The sequence below is a fragment of the Arachis hypogaea genome, chromosome 15, assembly GCF_003086295.3.
Source record: "Arachis hypogaea cultivar Tifrunner chromosome 15, arahy.Tifrunner.gnm2.J5K5, whole genome shotgun sequence".
Classification (NCBI taxonomy): domain Eukaryota; kingdom Viridiplantae; phylum Streptophyta; class Magnoliopsida; order Fabales; family Fabaceae; genus Arachis; species Arachis hypogaea.
Genome location: NC_092050.1, coordinates 81,290,643 through 81,313,583, shown reverse-complemented (window position 1 = coordinate 81,313,583; position 22,941 = coordinate 81,290,643). Strand labels below are relative to the sequence as shown.

General features: G+C 38.8%; 1 non-coding gene across 1 annotated transcript; it reads right to left on the bottom strand.

The window, feature by feature from the left end:
* Positions 1 to 4,481: 4,481 nt before the first annotated feature.
* Positions 4,482 to 4,589, bottom strand: LOC112753040 (small nucleolar RNA R71). Its single transcript, XR_003177442.1, has one exon. It is a non-coding gene; the product is annotated as a small nucleolar RNA R71 (small nucleolar RNA).
* Between the last annotated feature and the right edge of the window lie 18,352 nt (positions 4,590 to 22,941).

The following is a 22,941-nucleotide window of genomic DNA, read 5'->3' as shown; positions in this document are numbered from 1 at the left end:
GATCTGTGATACTATAAAGACCAATGGAGTAAATCCTGAAGTCTACAAACTGATGCTCTTTCCATTTGCTGTGAGAGATCAACAAAAGGAATGGTTGGATTCTTAACCTAGAGAGAGCTTGAACACATGGAGTAAAGTAGTTCATAAGTTTCTGAACAAGTATTTTCCCCCAAGGAGGTTGACTAAGTTGAGGATAGATATTCAGACCTTTAAGCAAGGAGAAAATGAGTCCCTCTACAATGCTTGGGAGAGGTACAAGATAATGCTCAGAAGATGTCCCATTGAAATGTTCACAGATTGGGTCAAGCTGGATATCTTCTATTACCGACTTTCTGACATAACCAAGATGTCCCTAGATAATTCTATAGGTGGTTCCATACACATGAAGAGACACTTGAAGAAGATGATAAGCTCATTGAGATGGTCACTAATAATCAATACTTATACTCATCTGAGAAGACCTCAATAAAAAAAGGAAGCTAAGGGAAAGTCTACTGAAGATGCCATTCTTGGCCAGAATGAAACTTTAGTCCAACAGCTGAACTTTTTTGCACAACAAGTGCAACGCTTGCAAAGTTTAGCCAACAACACTCCTTCTCAACCCCCACAACCCAACAATGCATTTGACCTTGCTTCCATGCTTGTAAAAGTGACAAAAGGCCAACAAAGCTTATTGTGGGAGACCCGAGCTTCCCTCAATAACCTAGAAATGCAACTGAGCCAATCAAACCAGTGTATATCTGAACAGATAAGAGAGGAATGTGATGAGCGGATAATTTATATGCTTTTTGGCATTGTTTTTAGTATGTTTTTAGTATATTTTTATTAGTTTTTAAATAAAAATCACTCTTCTGGACTTTACTATGAGTTTGTGTGTTTTTCTGTGATTTTAGGTATTTTTCGGCTGAAATTGAGGGACCTGAGCAAAAATCTGATTCAGAGGCTGAAAAAGGACTGCAGATGCTGTTGGATTCTAACCTCCCTACACTCAAAGTGGATTTTCTTGGGCTACAGAGACCCAATTGGCGCTTTCTCAATTGTGTTGGAAAGTAGACATCCTGGGCTTTCCAGGAATATATAATAGTCCATACTTTGCCCGAGATTTGATGGCCCAAATAGGCGTTTCAAGTCAGCTCAAGAATTTTGGCGTTCAACTCCAAAACTGGCACAAAAGCTGGAGTTAAACGCACAAACTGGCACAAAAGCTGGCGTTTAACTCCAAGAAAAGTCTCTACACATGGAAGCTTCAATGCTCAGCCCAAGCACACACCAAGTGGGCCCGGAAGAAGATTTCTACATTAATTACTCATTTCTATAACCCTAGGCTACTAGTTTTCTATAAATAGGACCTTTTGCCATTGTATTTTCATACTTTGGATCTTTGATAAGTCTTATGCTATCTTAGACACGTTTGGAGGCTGGCCTCACGGCCATGCCTAGACCTTGTTCTTATGTATTCTCAACGGTGGAGTTTCTACACACCATAGATTAAGGTGTGGAGCTCTGCTGTTCTTCATGAATTAATACAATTACTATTGTTTTTCTATTCAACTCAAGTCTATTTCTTCTCCAAGATATTCATTCGCACCCAAGAACATGATGAATATGATGATTATGTGACACTCATCACCATTCTCACCTATGAACGCGTGACTGACAACCACTTCCGTTCTACATGCAAACAAGCTTGAATGTATATCTCTTGGGTTTCTAATCTAAGATTGGAACCTTCGTGGTATAGGCTAGAATTATTGGCGGCCATTTCTGAGATCCGGAACGTCTAAACATTGTCTGTGGTATTCTGAGTAGGATCTGGGAAGGGATGACTGTGACGAGCTTCAAACTCGCGATTGTGGGGCATGTGATAGACGCAAAAGGATCAATGGATCCTATTCTGACATGATCGAGAACCGACAGCTGATTAGCCGATGTTGTGACAGAGCATCAGGACCATTTTCACTGAGAGGACGGGATGTAGCCATTGACAACGGTGATGCCCAACATAAAGCTTGCCATAGAAAGGAGTATGAATGATTGGAAGAAGGCAATAGGAAAGCAGAGGTTCAAGGGGAACAAAGCATCTTCATACGCTTATCTGAAATCCACCAATGAATTACATAAGTATCTCTATCTTTATTTTATGTTTATTTTCATCACCTTAAACTCCATAACCATTTGAATCCGCCTGACTGAGATTTTCAAGATGACCATAGCTTGCTTCAAGCCGACAATCTCCGTGGGATCGACCCTTACTCACGTAAGGTATTACTTGGATGACCCAGTGCACTTGCTGGTTAGTTGTGCGGAATTGTGACAAAGTGTGATTCACGTTTAAGAGCTCCAAGTCCTTTGGCGCCATTGTTGATGATCACGATTTCGTGCACCAAGTTTTTTGATCTGTTGCCGGGGATTGTTCGAGTTTGGACAACTGACGGTTCATCTTGTTGCTTAGATTAGGTACTTTTCAGAATTTTTAAGAATGAATTTTAGAGTTTCAAGGTGATGTTCTTATCATCACAAAAGCTTATTGATTCTCATCAATTTAGATATTGAATGTAATGTCCTGCTGAAGCTTGGCCAAACATGTCTAATCCTTTTTAGACTGAAGCTTTAGACTAACATTGCATGATTCCTGGAATTCTTATTAAAAGTTTTGAATCCCTTTATTTTCTTTTCCATATAAGTTTCGAAAATCACAAAAAATTTATAAAACCATAAAAATAAAAAATATTTTATGTTTCTTGTTTGAATCTAGTATCAATTTTTAAGTTTGGTGTCAATTGCATTCTTCTTGCATTTTTCGAAAAGATGCAATATGTTCTTTATTGATCTTCAAGTTGTTCTTGATGATTTTAGTGCTCTGATCTTTAAATTCTCCTGTTTTGTGTCTTTTGTTGTTTTTCATATGCATTTTCAAATTGTTATTGTCCTTAGTATACAAAATTTCTAAGTTTGGTGTCTTGCATGCATTGTTCATTTGATCTTAATTGCAATTTTTATTGTTTCTCATCATTAAAAATTCAAAAATATTTTCAAAATTGTGTCTTTTCAAGTCAATAATACAGAGAATTGAAGATTCAGAACATTCAGCAGAGGAATCAAACAGAAAACGCTGGGCGTTCAAAATGCCCAGTGAAGAAGGAAAACTGGCGTTTAAACACCAGCCAAGGTACCTGGCTGGGCGTTTAACACCCAAAAAGGTAGAGATTTGGGCGTTAAACGCAAGAATGGGCACCATTCTGGGCGTTTAACGCCAGGATGACACTAGAGGGAAGATTTTGTTTTTAATTCACATTTTTTTCAAGTTTTCATAATCAAATCTTTTTTAAATCATATCTTTTCAATCATATCTCTTTCAAAATCAATTTCTTTCCATTTTATATTTATTTTTACTATTTTCAAAAATCCTTGCTTCAATTCATGATTTACTTCAAAATTTTCAAGTTGTTACTTGCCTATTAAGAAAGGATCAAACTTTAAATTTTAGAATCATATCTTTTAATTTCTTGTTAATCAAGTAATCAACTTTAATTTTAAAAACTTTCTTTTTCTAAATTAATTTTCAATCATATCTTCTCAATCATATCTTTTCAATCACATCTTTTCAAAAATTAATTTTCAATCATATCTTTTTGATTTCTAATTTCAAAATCTTTTTCAAAATCACTTAATATCTTTCCCAAACTTAATTTTCGAAAATCTCAATCAAATTTTCAAAATCTTTTTAATTTATTTTCGAAAATTCTTCCCCTCTTTTCACATCCTTCTATTTAAGGGACTAACACTCCTCCTCAAGGTGCAATTCGAACCCTATTCCTTTAATAAGTTCTAATTCTCTCATCTCTACCTCCTCCTTCTATTCTTCTTTTCCTCTGACACCTCAAGGAATCTCTATACTGTGACATAGAGGATTTCTTACTTTCTTGTTCTCTTCTCTTTCATATGAGCAGGAACAAAGATAAAGGCATACTTGTTCAAGCTGACCCTGAACCTGAAAGGACCTTGAAGAGAAAGCTAAGAGATGCTAAAGAACAATTCTCTTTAGAGGGCCTAACAGAGCTTTTCAAGGAAGAAGAAACCATGGCAGCCGAAAACAACAATGCCAACAATGCAAGGAAGGTGCTTGGTGACTTTACTGCACCTACTCCCGACTTCTATGGGAGAAGCATCTCAATCCCTGCCATTGGAGTAAACAAATTTGAGCTTAAGCCTCAATTAGTTTCTCTAATGCAACAGAATTGCAAGTTTCATGGACTTCCATTGGAAGATCCTTATCAGTTCTTAGCTGAATTCCTGCAAATCTGTGACACTATCAAGACCAATGGGGTTGACCCTGAAGTCTACAGACTTATGCTTTTTCCTTTTGCTGTAAGGGACAGAGCTAGGACATGGTTGGACTCACAACCTAAAGAAAGCCTGAACTCTTGGGAAAGCTAGTCAATGCCTTCTTGGCAAAGTTCTTTCCATCTCAAAAATTGAGCAAGCTTAGAGTGGAAGTCCAAACCTTCAGACAGAAGGAAGGCGAATCCCTCTATGAAGCTTGGGAAAGATACAAGCAATTAATCAGAAGATGTCCTTCTGACATGCTTTCTGAATGGAGCATCATAGGAATTTTCTATGATGGTCTGTCTGAACTATCCAAGATGTCATTGGATAGCTCTGCTGGAGGATCTCTTCATCTGAAGAAGACGCCTGTAGAAGCTCAGAAACTCATTGAAATGGTTGAAAATAACCAATTCATGTACACTTCTGAAAGGAATCCTGTGAATAATGGGACAAATCAGAAGAAAGAAGTTCTTGAAATTGATATTCTGAATGCCATATTGGCTCCGAATAAAATATTGACTCAGCAAGTCAATATGATTTCTCAGAGTCTGTCTGGAATGCAAGCAGCAACAGGCAGTACTAAGGAAGCTTCCTCTGAAGAAGAAGCTTATGATCCTGAGAACCCAGCAATGGAAGAGGTAAATTACATAGGAGAACCCTATGGAAACACCTATAATCCTTCATGGAGAAATCATCCAAATCTCTCATGGAAGGATCAACAGAGACCTCAACAAGGTTTCAACAACAACAATGGTAGAAGAAACAGGTTTAGCAATGGCAAGCCTTTTCCATCATCTTCTCAGCAATAGACAGATAATTCTAAGCAGAGCCCCTCTGACATAACAACCATTGTCTCTGATCTAATCAAAACCACTCAAAGTTTCATGACTGAAACAAGGTCCTCCATTAGAAATTTGGAGGCACAATTGGGCCAACTGAGTAAAAAAATTACTGAACTCCCTCCTAGCACTCTCCCTAGCAATACAGAAGAGAATCCAAAAAGAGAGTGCAAGGCCATAACTATATCTCACATGGCCAAACATGGAGAGGAGGAAGAGGCAATGATTCCTACTGAGGAAGACCTCAATGGATGCCCACTGACCTCCATGGAGTTCCCTACTGAGGAACCATGGTAATCTGAGGCTCACACTGAGACCATAGAGATTCCATTAAATTTACTTTTTCCATTCATGAGCTCTGATGAGTATTCTTCCTCTGAAGAGGATGAAGATGTCACTGAAGAGCAAGTTGCTAAGTACCTTGGAGCAATCATGAAGCTAAATGCCAAGCTATTTGGTAATGAAACTTGGGAGGATGAACCTCCATTGCTCATCAAAGAACTGGATGACTTGACTAGGCAGAAATTACCTCTGAAGAGACAAGACCCTGGAAAATTCTCCATCACTTGTACCATAGGCACCATGACCTTTGAGAAGGCTCTGTGTGACCTGGGATCAAGTATAAACCTCATGCCTCTCTCTGTAATGGAGAAGCTAGGGATCATTAAGGTACAAGCTGCAAGAATCTCACTGGAGATGGCAGACAATTCAAAGAAACAGGCTTATGGACTTGTAGAGGATGTCTTGGTAAAGGTTGAAGACCATTACATCCCTGCTGATTTCATAATCCTAGAAACTGGGAAGTGTATGGATGAATCCATCATCCTTGGCAAACCCTTCCTAGCCACAGCAAAGGCTGTGATTGATGTTGACAGAGGAGAATTGATCATTCAAGTGAATGAAGACTCCCTTGTGTTTAAAGCTCAAGGATATCCCTCTGTAACCATGAAGAGGAAGCATGAAGAGCTTCTCTCAATACAGAGTCATACAAAGCCCCCACAGTCAAACTCTAAGTTTGGTGTTGGGAGGCCACAACCAAACTCTAAATTTAGTGTTGAAGAAGCGCTTGTTGGGAGGCAACCCAATCGTTACTATTCTATGATAATTTTCTATTTTCTATTTTATGTTTTCTGTAGGTTGATGATCATGTGAAGACACAAAAACAATTGAAAAAGAAAAAATAAAGTGAAAAACAGAATGAAAAATAGAACACCCTGGAGGAGACAGTTACTAGCGTTTAAACGCCAGTAAAGGTAGCAGAATGGGCGTTAAACGCCCAGTCTGGCACCATTCTGAGCGTTTAACGCCAGAAATGGGCACCAGACTGGCGTTTAACGCCGGGAATGGGCAAGAAGCTGGCGTTAAACGCCAGAAATGGGCAGCAGCCTGGCGTTTAACGCCAGGATTGACAGCAAGGGGCGTTTTGCACGCCACATGGTGCAGGGATGAGAAATCCTTGACACCTCAGGATCTGTGGACCCCACAGGATCCCGACCTACCCCACCTCTCTCTCTCTTCTTCACCCATTCACCAATCACCTCAATACCTCTTCCCCAAAAACCCCTCACCTATCAAATCCTACCCTCTTCTCCATAAACCCTTCACCAATCCACATCCATCCATCATAAAACCCCACCTACCTCACCATTCAAATTCAAACCACTTTACCACCCAAACCCACCCTTAATGGCCGAACCATACCCCCCTCTCCACTCCTATATAAACCCATCTTCACTCCTTCATTTTCACACAACCTAAACACCACTTCTCCCCCTTGGCCGAAACACAAAGCCCCCTTCATCTCCTCTATTTCTTCTTCTTCTACCCTCTTCTTTCTTCTTTTGCTCGAGGATGAGCAACCTTCTTAGTTTGGTGTGGTAAAAGCTAAAGCTTTTTTGTTTTTCCATAACCATTAATGGCACCAAAGGCTAGAGAAACCTCTAGAAAGAGCAAAGGGAAGGCAAAAGCTTCCACCTCCGAGTCATGGGAGATGGAGAGATTCCTCTCAAAGGTGCATCAAGACCACTTCTATAAAGTTGTGGCCAAGAAGAAGGTGATCCCCGAGGTCCCTTTTAAGCTCAAAAAGGGCGACTATCCGGAGATCCGACATGAGATCCGAAGAAGAGGTTGGGAAGTTCTCACCAACCCCATTCAACAAGTCGGAATCTTAATGGTTCAAGAGTTCTATGCCAATGCATGGATCACCAAGAACCATGATCAAAGTGTGAACCCGGACCCTAAGAATTGGCTTACAATGGTCCGAGGGAAATACTTGGACTTTAGTCCAGAAAATGTAAGGTTGGCTTTTAATTTGCCTATGATGCAAGGAGATGCACACCCATACACTAGAAGGGTCAACTTTGATCAAAGGTTGGACCAAGTCCTCATGGACATCTGTGAAGAGGCACTCAATGGAAGAGTGATTCAAGAGGAAAGCCGGTTCAACTAAGAAGGCATGACCTCAAGCCCGTGGCTAGGGGATGATTGGAGTTCATCCAACGCTCAGTCATTCCTACTAGCAACCGGTCTGAAGTTACTATAGACTGGGGTATCATGATTCATAGCATCATGATTAGAGAAGAAGTAGAAGTTCATGAGGTTATATCCCAAGAACTCTACAAGGTGGCGGACAAGTCCTCCACTATGGCAAGGTTAGCCTTCCCTCACCTCATTTGTCACCTCTGCAATTCAGTTGGAATTGACATAGAGGGAGACATCCTCATTGATAAGGACAAGCCCATCACTAAGAAAAGGATGGAGCAAGTGAGAGAACCTCACCAAGAGCATGAGGAAACTCCTCATCATGAAATCCCTGAAATACCTCAAGGGATGCATTTTCCTCCACAAAACTATTGGGGGCAAATCAACACCTCCCTAGGAGAATTAAGTTCCAACATGGGACAACTAAGGGTGGAGCACCAAGAGCATTCCATCTTCCTCCATGAAATTAGAGAAGACCAAAGAACCATGAGAGAGGAGCAACAAAGCCGCCATCACTAAGGTGGACCCGTTCTTTAATTTCCTTGCTCTTTATTTTCCTATTTTTTGAATTTTTATGCTTATGTTATTTATGTTTGTGTCTTTATTACATGATCATTAGTGTCTAAGTGTCTATGCCTTAAAGCTATTAAAATGAATCCATCACCTTTCTTAAATGAAAAATGTTTTTAATTGAAAAAGAAAAAGAAGTGCACCAATTTTAAATTTTAAAACAGTTTAATTATCTTGATGTGGTGGCAATACTATTGTTTTTCTGAATGAATGCTTGAACAGTGCATATTTTTGAATTTGATTGTTTATGAATGTTAAAATTTTTGGCTCTTGAAAGAATGAAAGGAAAAGGAGAAATATTATCTGATGATCTGAAAAATCATAAAATTGATTCTTGAAGCAAGAAAAAGCAGTGAAAAGCTTGCAAAAAAAAAGGAGAAAAGCAAGTAGAAAAAGCTAATACCCCTTTAAACCAAAAGGCAAGGATGATAAAATGGATCCAAGGCTTTGAGCATCAGTGGATAAGAGGGCCCGCAGGAATAAAATCCTAGCCTAAGCGGCTAAACCAAGCTGTCCCTAACCATGTGCTTGTGGCGTGAAGGTGTCAAGTGAAGACTTGAGACTGAGCGGTTAAAGTCGAGGTCCAAAGCAAAAAGAAGAGTGTGCTTAAGAACCCTGGACACCTCTAATTGCGGACTCTAGCAAAGCTGAGTCACAATCTGAAAAGGTTCACCCAGTTATGTGTCTGTGGCATTTATGTATCCAGTGGTAATACTGGAAAACAAAGTGCTTAGGGCCACGGCCAAGACTCATAAAGTAGCTGTGTTCAAAAATCAACATACTTAACTAGGAGAGTCAGTAACACTATCTGGATTCTGAGTTCCTATAGATGCCAATCATTCTGAACTTCAAGGAATAAAGTGAGATGCCAAAACTGTTCTGAAGCAAAAAGCTAAAAGCCCCGCTCATCTAATTAATACTGATCTTCATAGATGTTTTTGGAATTAATTGTATATTCTCTTCTTTTTATCCTATTTGATTTTCAGTTGCTTGGGGACAAGCAACAATTTATGTTTGGTGTTGTGATGAGCGGATAATTTATACGCTTTTTGGCATTGTTTTTAGTATGTTTTTAGTATATTTTAATTAGTTTTTATTATATTTTTATTAGTTTTTAAATAAAAATAACTCTTCTGGACTTTACTATGAGTTTGTGTGTTTTTCTGTGATTTCAGGTATTTTCTGGCTGAAATTGAGGGACCTGAGCAAAAATCTGATTCAGAGGCTGAAAAAGGACTGCAGATGCTGTTGGATTCTGACCTCCCTGCACTCAAAGTGGATTTTCTTGAGCTACAGAAGCCCAATTGGCGCGCTCTTAATAGCGTTGGCAAGTAGACATTCTGGGCTTTCCAACAATATATAATAGTCCATACTTTGCCCGAGATTTGATGGCCCAAACAGGCGTTCCAAATCAGCTCAAGAATTTTGGCGTTTAACTCCAAAACTGGCACAAAAGCTGGAGTTAAATGCCCAAACTGGCACAAAAGCTGGCGTTTAGCTCCAAAAAAGTCTCTACAAATGGAAGCTTCAATGCTCAGTCCAAGCACACACCAAGTGGGCCCGGAAGAAGATTTCTGCATTAATTACTCATTTCTGTAACCCTAGGCTACTAGTTTTCTATAAATAGGACCTTTTGTCATTGTATTTTCATACTTTGGATCTTTGATAAGTCTTATGCTATCTTAGACACGTTTGGAGGCTGGCCTCACGGCCATGCCTAGACCTTGTTCTTATGTATTCTCAACGGTGGAGTTTCTACACACCATAGATTAAGGTGTGGAGCTCTGCTGTTCTTCATGAATTAATACAATTACTATTGTTTTTCTATTCAACTCAAGTCTATTTCTTCTCCAAGATATTCATTCGCACCCAAGAACATGATGAATGTGATGATTATGTGACACTCATCACCATTCTCACCTATGAACGCGTGACTGACAACCACTTCCATTCTACATGCAAACAAGCTTGAATGTATATCTCTTGGGTTTCTAATCTAAGATTGGAACCTTTGTGGTATAGGCTAGAATTATTGGTGGCCATTCCTGAGATCCGGAACGTCTAAACCTTGTCTGTGGTATTTTGAGTAGGATCTGGGAAGGGATGACTGTGACGAGCTTCAAACTCGCGATTGTGAGACGTGTGACAGACGCAAAAGGATCAATGGATCCTATTCCAACATGATCGAGAACCGACAGCTGATTAGCCGATGTTGTGACAGAGCATCAGGACCATTTTCACTGAGAGGACGGGATGTAGCCATTGACAACGGTGATGCCCAACATAAAGCTTGCCATGGAAAGGAGTATGAATGATTAGAAGAAGGCAATAGGAAAGCAGAGGTTCAAGGGGAACAAAGCATCTTCATACGCTTATCTGAAATCCACTAATGAATTACATAAGTATCTCTATCTTTATTTTATGTTTATTTTCATCACCTTAAACTCCATAACCATTTGAATCTTCCTGACTGAGATTTACAAGATGACCATAGCTTGCTTCAAGCCGACAATCTCCGTGGGATCGACCCTTACTCACGTAAGGTATTACTTGGACGACCCAGTGCACTTGCTAGTTAGTTGTGCGGAATTGTGACAAAGTGTGATTCACGTTTAAGAGCTCCAAGTCCTTTGGCGCCATTGTTGATGATCACAATTTCGTGCACCAGAATTCCAAGCTATTCCATTAAGGAGAGGCAAGATCTTGGATACTCAACATCAGAATAAAAAAGCCTAAGATGAAGAAGAGACACCAGTGAGAGACAATGCGGCAATCCAGAACAGCACTAAGGGTGCTGAATGCTCAGGAGGGAGCAGAATGGGCATTCAACGCCCAGAAAGGGGGAGCAATATGCGCCATTTCAAAGGATGTTCCCCTTAGACACCCTGATAATCCCTTCCCAATCACCTTGGATACCCATCCTGCACTACCAAAAGCCCTAGAGTACAAGATCAAGTTGCCAAATCCTCAAAAACTCTAGAAGGCAGAAAAGAATAAGCAATTTGCCAAGTTCTTAGAAGTTTTCAGGAAGCTCGAGATCAAAATCTCTTCTGCAGAGGCTCTTGAACAAATGCCTTCATATTCCAACCTCAAGAAGGAAATATTGAGCAACAAAAGGGATTGGAGAGAGGCAGAAATAGTCATACTCACCAACGAATGCAGTGTAGTTATTCAGAGGAATCTACCTGAGAAACTGCAAGACCCTGGGAGCTTTGTAATCACCTACACCATTGGAAACACCAGCATAAAAAAAAGCCTTATGCGATCTTGGAGCAAGTATCAACCTAATTCCACTATCATTGATGAAGAAACCCCAGGTTCAAGAAATTGAGCCTACCCGTATTTGTCTCCAACTTGCTGACCGATCAGTCAAATTCCTATTGGGAGTAGTTGAAGACATGCTCGTGACAGTAGGACCCTTTACCTTTCCTATAGATGTCGTGATACTAGATAAAGAGGAGGACAAGAATGTGTCCATCATTTTGGAAAGATCCTTCTTAGCCACAGGAAGAACTATTATAGACGTCCAAAAGGGGAAAGTGACACTGAAAGTCAATAAAGATGAGATTGTACTTAACACATCGAGGTTATGTAACACCCAGATCACCCTGAGGAATGCATGAAGATAGACGCCTTAGAGCCTCTGGTTGAGGAAGTGTTTGAAGCTAAAAAGCTTGAAGAGGAATTAGACACCATTCTTGAAGACACACTGCCTGAACTGGATGAGCCAGCACCTCAGAGGGAGTCGCTAAGCACGCCTAGTATTGAAGAAGGACCTCCTAAACTCGAGCTAAAGCCTTCACCCTTATCCTAGGTGTACATTTGAGAGAGAAGTATGCAGCGACACACACGCATCACCCATGTGTACGCATGACGAGCGACACGTGACTCACTTAAAGGCAAAACGCTGGGGGCGATTTTTGAGCCATCCATGCCCAAATCCAACTCATTTCTGAAGGTATTTGATGCATAATTCAAGAGAAAATAAGGGGGGGAGCAATTAGTGTAGCCTAGCAACATGTCTTAGGGTAGTTTTCTAGAGAGAGAAGCTCCCTCTTCTCTCTAGAATTAGGGTAGAATTAGGTTAGATCTCCTTTAGATTTAGGTTTAATTCTTGTTTAATTCTTGTTCCTACATCTTTTCTCTTTTAGTTTCACTTGCTATTTCCTTCATTTTGTTACTTTTATGTTCATGACTCTTGTTAGTTTTATTTTTCATTAATGTAATTTATGTTTTATGTTTCTTGTTGTCTAATTTAGTTGTTATTGTTTATTTCTTGTATTGGGTAGTTGTAGAATTTATATTCCTTGCAATTTTACTATGCTTTCCTTTTGTGCCTGATAAACTCCAACTTTGTGGTTTATCTTGTGTTGAATTTAGGGGATTTTATCAACTTATCTAACATTTATTCAATGAAATAGCATGATTTTGTAAGAGTAAAAACATGCTTTTTAGGCCCTAAAATAGCTAAATCTAATTCACTTTATGAAGAAATGAGCATTTGGAGGATTCATGGCCACGCGCACGCGAATGCGTGAGAGAGAACTTTGTCAATGCCACGCGCACGCGTCATCAATGCGTACGCGTAAGGAGGAAATTTGCCCTCAACGCGCACGCGCGACGTTGGTCACGTGACCTCATTAAAGGCAATAGCTGCGGGCAATTTCTGAGCTTTCTAAGCCCAAATTCAACTCATTTTTGAAGCTATTTAATGCAGAATTCAAGAGAGAACAAAGAGGGAGCAATTAGATTAGCTTAGGATCATGCTTTAGGTAGTTTTCTAGAGAGAGAAGCTCCCTCTTCTCTCAAGAATTAGGGTTTTTAGGTTAATTTTCCTCTTAGATCTAGGCTTAATTTCTTGTTTTCATCTAGTTTCATTTACAATTTCTTGTTCCTACACCGTTGTTCTCTTAAGTTTTCTTGTTAATTTCTCTTTTATGTCACTTTTATGTGTATGAACCCTTTGTTGAATTTAATTTCCATTAATGCAATTTGATATTTCTTCATGTTATTATTTCTTTCTTTGATTGTTGATTCTTACTTTTCTTGCATTGGGTAGTTGTAGATTTTATTATTACTGTAATTTTATGATGCTTTCGTTTTATGCCTTCTGAGTGTTTCATAAAATGCTTGGTTGGATGTTAGAGTAGATTTTTTTAGCATTCTTGGCTTAGAACGAGAAATTAGGTGCTCTTGAATCATTAATACCCAACTTATGTTGGTGATCTAGAGTTGGTAGTTACTATTATTTCCATTGACTCTAATCTCTTTCTAATTCAATTAGTAAGTTAATTAGGACTTTTGGATTGAGATTAACTAGGCCTAGTTACTTTCTTCCTATGTTGAAGATGACATTGTACCTTCTTCCGATGTTAAAGATGACTTAATAGGATTAGCTCTTGATAATTATTGTAATATGATTAGTGACTAGGATACAAAGCCTTGATTCTGAATCCTTGCCATGAATGCCTCTTTTTTGTAGTTGTTACCTTTAGTTGTTTGATTTTACATTTCTTGCCATTTAATTTCTTGCACTTTTATCAACCCATCCCCCTTGAATCTCAATACCAATAATTGAGCACTCGATTGTAATTCCTAGGGAGAACGACCCGTGATTAATACTCTTAGTTATTTTTATTGGGTTGGACTTGTGACAACCAAAACTAAACTTTGATGGAGGATTGGTTGTTGGTCTAGACTATACTTGCAACGAAGTGATTCAATTTTATTGAGGAATTCTAGATCAACATAAAATACTCTATCAGTGTCTTCCAAGTGTTTGACAAAATGCTTAGTTGGACTTTAGAGTAGATTTTGTGCATTCTTGGCTTAGAAAGAGAAATTAGGTGCTCTTGGGTCATTAATATCCAACTTATGTTGGTGATCTAAAGTTGTTAGTTAATATTATTTTCATTGACTGTAATCTCTTGCTAATTTAATTAATAAGTTGATTAGGACTTATGGATTGAGATTAACTAGTCTTATTTAATTTTCTCCCGATGTTGGAGGTAGCAAAATAGGATTAATTCTTGATAATTATTGTGTTATGATTAATGACTGGGATAGAAAATCTTAATTAATAATCCTTGCCATGAATGCCTCTTTATTCTTTGCTATTTTTAGTTATTTGATTTACTTTTATTGCCATTTAAATTTCTTGTTATTTAGATTGTAGTCCTCTTATTGCAAACCACCCCTTGGACCTCATAACAAATAATACGCATACCTCACTATAATTCCTTTGAGAGACGACCCAAGATCTAATACTCTCGGTATTTTTATTGGTTTTCACTTGTGACAAACAAAATTAAACTTTGATTGAGAGTTATCTGTCGGTTTGAAACTATACTTGCATCGAAATGATCTCTTTTACCGAGAAAAAATTCTAAGCCGACGGTAACCTTCTTTCAAGTTTTTAGTGCCGTTGTCGGGGAATTGCAATGTGTGCTTGTTATCGGGATTTTTGTTCATATGTGAATATTGTGAATAGTTTACTTTTTGGTTGTTTGTTAGTCTTTGCTAGTTGTAGGAGTTTGTTTTCTTTATTTGTTATTAGTATTTGTTTTTATTTTCTCTTACTACTATGAATTCTCATCCCTTTGGCTATAATTTTGGTTCAAACTATGTTGTAGAAAATGGAAGCTTTAATGGAGGTTGGCATCAAGGATTTGGAAATCAAAGGTGGGAGGAGCCTTGAGCATATAGACAACCTTCTTAGCAACAACCTCCTCTGGTTTGTTATGTGTACAATTGATAAACCCCGTTTTCAGGGTTTATCTTGTGATGAATTTAGAGTATTTTATCGACCTCTTCTCATATTTATTCAATGAAATAGCATGGTTTTGTGATTCTCCCTTGATTTGTGCATAAATATGAAAACATGCTTTTTAGACCTTGAATTTGATAATTTTGATTCCACTAGATGCCTTGATGTGTTTGCTAGTAATTTCAGGTTGAGAAGGGCTAGGAAGGATTAAAGGAGTGAAGAGAAAAGCATACAAAATGGAGAACACATGGAAAAGCCAAAGAATTGGATGAGCTCAAGGGACGCGCACGCGTGCTGTACATGTACGTGTCGATGCTATCACGTGATTTTAAAGAGGAAAACATGCCCAGTGAATTCTGAGATGCTGTGGGGCCGAATCTAAATCAACTTTGGCACAAAAAACACTTAAAGGAGCCAAGGATTGAAGAGAAAAGGGGGATTTCATCATTTTACACACATTAGGATTAGTTTTAGTTAGTTTTAGAGAGAGAAGCTCTCACTTCTCTCTAGGAATTAGGATTAGGTTTAGTTCAATAATCTTAGATCTAGGTTTTAATTCATGCTCTCTTCTACTTCTACCATGTTCATCTTTGCACTTTCGGGGCAGGTTTTCTCCCTCAAATTTAGTGTCCATGGTGCACAAAATTGTGATCATCAACAATGGCGCCAAAGACTTGGAGCTCTCAAATGTGAATCACACTTTTTAACAATTCCGCACAACTAACCAGCAAGTGCACTGGGTCGTCCATGTAATAAACCTTACGTGAATAAGGGTCGATCCCACGGAGATTGTCGGCTTGAAGCAAGCTATGGTAATCTTGTAAATCTCAGTCAGGCGGATTCAAATTGTCATGGAGTTTAAGGTGACGAAAATAAACATAAAATAAAGATAGAGATACTTATGTAATTCATTGGTGGAAAATAAACTCTGCTTTCCTATTGCCTTCTTCCAATCATTCATACTCCTTTCCATGGCAAGCTTTATGTTGGGCATCACCGTTATCAATGGCTACATCCCGTCCTCTCAGTGAAAATGGTCCTGATGCTCTGTCACAACATCGGCTAATCAGCTGTCGGTTCTCGATCATGTCAGAATAGGATCCATTGATCCTTTTGCGTCTGTCACACGCCCCACAATTGCGAGTTTGAAGCTCGTCACAGTCATCCCTTCCCAAATCCTACTCAGAATACCACAGACAAGATTTAGACGTTTCGGATCACAGGAATGGCTGCCAATAATTCTAGCCTATACCACGAAGATTCCAATCTTAGATTAGAAACCCAAAAGATACGCATTCAAGCCATTGCTAGTAGAACAGAGGTGGTTGTCAGGCACATGTTCATAGGTGAGAATGATGATGAGTGTCACGGATCATCACATTCATCAAGTTGAAGAACGAATGAATATCTTGGAGAAGAAATAGACTTGAGTTGAATAGAAAAACAATAGTACTTGTATTAATTCATGAAAAACAGCAGAGCTCCACACGTTAATCTATGGTGTGTAGAAACTCCACCGTTGAAAATACATAAGAACAAATAGTGTAAGCATGGCCGAATGGCCAACCTCAAAGGTCTAAGGACTAAACGTCCCAAGATGTGTGTCCAAATACAATAGTAAAAGGTCCTATTTATAGAGAACTAGTAGCCTAGGGTTTACAGAAATCAGTAATTAATGCAGAAATCTTCTTCCGGGCCCACTTGGTGTGTGCTTGGGCTGAGCATTGAAGCTTTCTTGTGTAGAGACTTTTCTTGGAGTTAAACGCCAGCTTTTGTGCCAGTTTTGGAGTTAAACGCCAGAATTCTTGAGCTGATTTGGAACGCCTGTTTGGGCCATCAAATCTCGAGCAAAGTATGAACTATTATATATTGCTTGAAAGCCCAGGATGTCTACTTTCCAATGCAATTGAGAGCGCGTCAATTGGGCTTCTGTAGCTCCATAAAATCCACTTTGAGTGCAGGGAGGTCAGAATCCAACAGCATCTGCAGTCCTTTTTCAGCCTCTGAATCAGATTTTTGCTCAGGTCCCTCAATTTCAGCCAGAAAATACCTGAAATCACAGAAAAACACACAAACTCATAGTAAAGTCCAGAAGAGTGATTTTTATTTAAAAACTAATAAAAACATAATAAAAACTAACTAAAATATACTAAAAACATACTAAAAACAATGCCAAAAAGCGTATAAATTATCCGCTCATCACAACACCAAACATAAATTGTTGCTTGTCCCCAAGCAACTGAAAATCAAATAGTATAAAAAGAAGAGAATATACAATGAATTCCAAAAACATCTATGAAGATCAGTATTAATTAGATGAGCGGGGCTTTTAGCTTTTTGCCTCTGAACAGTTTTGGCATCTCACTTTATCCCTTGAAGTTCAGAATGATTGGCATCTATAGGAACTCAGAATCTAGATAGTGTTATTGATTCTCCTATTTAAGTATGTTGATTCTTGAACACAGCTACTTTATGAGTCTTGGCCGTGGCCCTAAGCGCTTTGTTTTCCAGTATTACCACTGGATACGTAAATGCCACAGACACATAACTGGGTGAACCTTTTTAGATTGTGACTCAGCTTTGCTAGAGTCCCCAATTAGAGGTGTCCAGGGTTCTTAAGCACACTCTTCTTTTTGCTTTGGACCTCGACTTTAACCGCTCAGTCTCAAGTTTTCACTTGACACCTTCACGCCACAAGCACATGGTTAGGGACAGCTTGGTTTAGCCGCTTAGACCCGGATTTTATTCCTGTGGGCCCTCCGATCCACTGATGCTCAAAGCCTTGGATCCTTTTTATCACCCTTGCCTTTTGGTTTAAAGGGGTAATGGCTTTTTCGGCTTGCTTTTCTTTTTTTTTTCTTTCTTTTTCTTTTCTCTCTCTCTTTTTTTTTTTTTTTTTTTGCAAACTTTTCACTGCTTTTTCTTGCTTCAAGAATCAATTTTATGATTTTTCAGATAATCAGATAACATTTCTCCTTTTCCCATCATTCTTTCAAGAGCCAACAATTTTAACATTCATAAACAATCAAATTAAAAAAAAATATGCATTGTTCAAGCATTCATTCAGAAAAACAATAGTATTGCCACCACATCAAAATAATTTAACTGTTTTAAAATTTGAAATTCATGCACTTCTTTTTCTTTTTCAATTAAAAACATTTTTTATTTAAGAAAGGTGATGGATTCATTTTCATAGCTTTAAGGCATAGACATTTAGACACTAATGATCATGTAATAAAGGCACAAACATAAATAAACATAAAGCACAATTTTCGAAAAACAAAAAATAAAGAACAAGAAAATTAAAGAACGGGTCCACCTTAGTGATGGTGGGTTGTTCTTCCTCTTGAAGATCTTATGGAGTGCTTGAGCTCCTCAATGTCTCTTCCTTACCTTTGTTGCTCCTCTCTCATAGTTCTTTGATCTTCTCTAATTTCATGGAGGAGGATGGAATGCTCTTGGTGCTCCACCCTTAGTTGTCCCATGTTGGAACTCAATTCTCCTAGGGAGGTGTTGATTTGCTCCCAATAGTTTTGTGGAGGAAGATGCATCCCTTGAGGTATCTCAGGGATTTGATGATGAGGAATTTCCTCATGCTCTTGATGAGGTGCTCTTGTTTGCTCCATCCTTTTCTTAGTGATGGGTTTGTCCTCATCAATGAGAATGTATCTCTCTATGTTAATTCCAACCGAATTGCAAAGGTGACAAATGAGATGAGGGAAGGCTAACCTTGCCAAAGGAGAGGACTTGTCCGCCACCTTGTAGAGTTCTTGGGATATAACCTCATGAACTTCCACTTCCTCTCCAATCATGATGCTATGTATCATGATAGCCCGGTCTATAGTAGCTTCGGACCGGTTGCTAGTGGGAATGATTGAACGTTGGATGAACTCCAACCATCCCCTAGCCACGGGCTTGAGGTCATGCCTTCTTAGTTGAACCGGCTTCCCTCTTGAATCTCTCTTCCATTGAGCGCCCTCTTCATATATGTCCATGAGGACTTGGTCCAACCTTTGATCAAAGTTGACCCTTCTAGTGTAGGGGTGTGCATCTCCTTGCATCATGGGCAAGTTGAATGCCAACCGGACTAAAATCCAAGTATTTCCCTCGGACCATTGTAAGCCAATTCTTGGGGTCTGGATTCACACTTTGATCATGGTTCTTGGTGATCCATGCATTGGCATAGAACTCTTGAACCATTAAGATTCCGACTTGTTGAATGGGGTTGGTGAGAACTTCCCAACCTCTTCTTCGGATCTCATGTCGGATCTCCGGATATTTGCCATTTTTGAGCTTAAAAGGGACCTCCGGATATTTCCAGAAAGATTGAAAATAGATTGTTGCAGGGCAACACCAAACTTAGAATGTGATCATATGCCAATTTTATTTGGAAAGAAGCTGAGTAAAAGAACTGTTGTATTAATAACAAAATCACCAAGAGCCAGAGTTGTCACGAACAGGGGCTTCTTGGTGAGGCATTAACACATACAGTTAGAGGGCATAGAAAGTAAAGAACTAAAGCAATTACATGAATAAAGCAAAATAAAAAGAAAATATCTAATCTAGGTAATCAACTAACCGGTAGTTTGTTAATCACAATTAATCCCCGGCAACGGCGCCATAAACTTGATACTAGAAAAACTTGTCTCTCAACAATTTTCCCTTCGGCAAGTATACCGAATTGTCGTCAAGTAATAACTCACAAAAGAGTGAGTCGAATCCCACAGAGATTAACGGATTAAGCAATCAATGGTTAATTGATTATCCTAGTTAGACGGTTCATATTTGGATGATGAGCAACAGGGAACTGTAAATGGCATAAAAGTAAAGAAAAGCAATAAAGTGTAGAAAAGTAAAATGGCAAGAAAAGTAAATGTAAGAACTAAAAATAAAATGAACATTGGGATCAAGAGATATTGCAATCCTCCGGATCAAGTTCATTCTCATCTCTTCCTCAATCAATGCGTTTATTGATCTCCTTGTCAATCTTAAGTGATTGAATTCCAATTCATTGGAATTCAATCTCTCAAATCTTGATCAATAGCCAATTCCTTGGTCAATTGCTCATGAGAAGAGATGAAGTATGGTCACTGATTATACCACATGCATTCCCAAATCAAGTGTTGGTAGAATTATAGTCACCATATCCTTCCAACCCCAATTTGGTCCAACATGAGAAAGCATTTCTAGAATGATCTCTTCATTCCTCTTCCAAGGTTCAGAAGAGATCCAAGTATGAATAGCTTCTTTTCCAAGATAACTACCCAATTGGATGAAGATTGAAAGCTTTCTAGTAAAATCAAGAAAAAAGATAGAAGAAGAATAATGAAAACTAATATTGATCCATCAAATTACACCAGAGCTCCCTAACCCAATGAAAAGAGTTAGTTGATCATTGCTCTACCAAAATAGAAAAGAAAGAAAGTGCCGAAAAGTAAAAATGAAGATTAAAACTAAAATTGAAACTTCAAAATTCATAAATGAAAAGTACAAAGAAAACGAAACTACTCCTAAGGAAGAAAAGAAGTGAAAAGGAAGAAGAGTGTAGGAGGGGAAGGGTCCGAAGACCCACTCCCCTTGGAGTGTGCCAATTCACAGAAGTTCCAATTGGTCTTCACTCTCTCCCCCTTCCTTCAATTCTCCGTTCTAGTATATCCCTTTTATGTAAAAGCTAAGGCCTTTATATAGGCTCTCCTAAATTACAAAATGAAATTAAAAACAAATTACAATGAAATGAAAATTTCTATTCTAGATGCTTCTTGTGGCTTTGATTCGTTGACCCTTGTGGGCTTGCTTGCTTGAGCTTTGAAGTGGACTTGAGAGAGAAGTGAATCAAATTGAGGTCCAGGATGACTTGGCGTTATTTCTGCCGTTAGCCATACTAACGCTACAAGTGTGACGTTAGTGCTAAAGTTAGTGTGGCTAACGTCACACTCGCTACCAAGTTGGTGTTTTGGGGCTTGAAAGATGCCTCTGGTTTGTGCTCCAATTTCATGCCAACTATAGAGTATTATATATCGTTGGAAAGCTCTGAATGTCAGATTTCTAACGCAACTAAAATCACCTCAATTGGACCTCTGTAACTCAAGTTATGCTCCTTTGAAGTGGATAAGGTCGCTGGCATAGTTGCTAGTGTTACTGGAAAACGTGAGTCACAATAACGTTAGCGATCAGGGGATGAATATTGCCAGTTTCTAAAGCACAAACTTAATGTCCACCCCATACTATTATATATTGTTGGAAAGCTCTGGATGTCTACTTTCCAACGCCTTTAGAAGAGCATCATTTGGAGCTCTACAACTCGAGTTATACTTCTTGGAAGGTGAAGAGGTCAGCTGGCCTTACTACAGGTTGATATCATATTCATCTTTGTACTTTCAAGGCAGGTTTTCTCCCTAAAATTTAGTGTCCACCATGTAGTGCCATATATGCTTGGAAAGCTCTGGAATCCTACTTTCCAATGTCACTAGAATCACTTCATTTGGAGTTTTGTGGCTCAAGTTATTCTTGGTTGAAGAAGGCATGGTCACGCTGCCAGGTGAGACTTTTGCCCACGTTAACTACCACGTTAATGTAGTTAACGTGGAAGCTAACGTGGGTCTTTTTGCTTCGCAAACATTAGTGGAGATCACCTTTTCCACTAACGTTGGCATCTTCCTTTCCTTCCACATTAGTTCCCACGTTAATGTAGTTAACGGGGAAACTAACGTGGGTCTTCTTGCACCTTCACTAGCGTTATTGGCACTCACTTTTGCCACTAACACTGCTCCTTCTTCAAAGTTGATGCCATTAACGTTCCCACTAACATTCCAACTTTCCTTCCTTCCATGTTAGTGCCCACGTTAGTGTAACTAACGTAGCCACTAATGTGGCTCTTCTCTGCTTCTTTTGGCCTGAAATCAAACAAACAAAGTGCATCAAGGTAACATACAAGATGATTTTTATATACTAAGTGTGCTAATAGTACTCAAAATCAAAACATCACTTAGTGTGATCTATTTCATCATATTTACCATGTATATTAACTAAAATTCACCTATGCTTGAGATTTTGTTTCATGCAGAGATTTTTCATCCTTTTGCTCCTTTATCAGCAGAAATTGTATGAAAACTGAATTAAAATCTACTGAAAAAGCATAGAAAAACAGGCCATGATGCCCTGGCATCAATGACCAATCACCCATACTATATCCTTGTGACCATTATGAGCAAGAACCTTTAGAACAACCACAACTCTATCATGATCACTACCATGAACCACCTCAATACACACCATCTCCGTACCCTTACCAAGAAGAACCACCTTTCTACTATGAACCCTTTCTCCAAAATAATGAACCTTCTTATCCACCCCAAGCTCCAATAGATGATTCTCTTACCTCACAACTTCAAGGACCAGCGGATATGCAAAGGAATACCTTAGAGTTTGTGACTAACTTGACCAAGGTAGTGCATACTTTAGCACACCAATGCATGAACACTCAAGGTGCTTCCGTAACCACATGTGAATGCTCCAAAGAAGAGCAAAGCACGAAGAAGAAATTGGGAAACCCGGTGGAGAAGGAGGAATTGTGTTTTATGTTGGAACAATTAGAGGAACCTACAATTATTAAAAAAAAGGAAGAAATGGTTGAAAATTTGGGAGATATGGAACCACCATGGGAGTCTCAACAACCTCCAGAGCATATCAAAATTGAAGAATATAAAGAGGTTGAGCAAGAGATGGAGTCAATTATCAACAAATTTTTATCAAAAGTTGAACCATCCTCCATTAGGTGTGAAATTGATGTTATTGAAGACAACTCTGAACCAAGTAATATTGGTATGTGATGACAAGTCATCCTAGCCTATTTTAGCTAGTCTTTTTCTTTTGTTTTCATTAGAATTATGCACTTTCTTGAGCTACATGCAAGCTAATTGAGTAGATTTTCATGTTTCCCTTGATTGAACCAACCATATA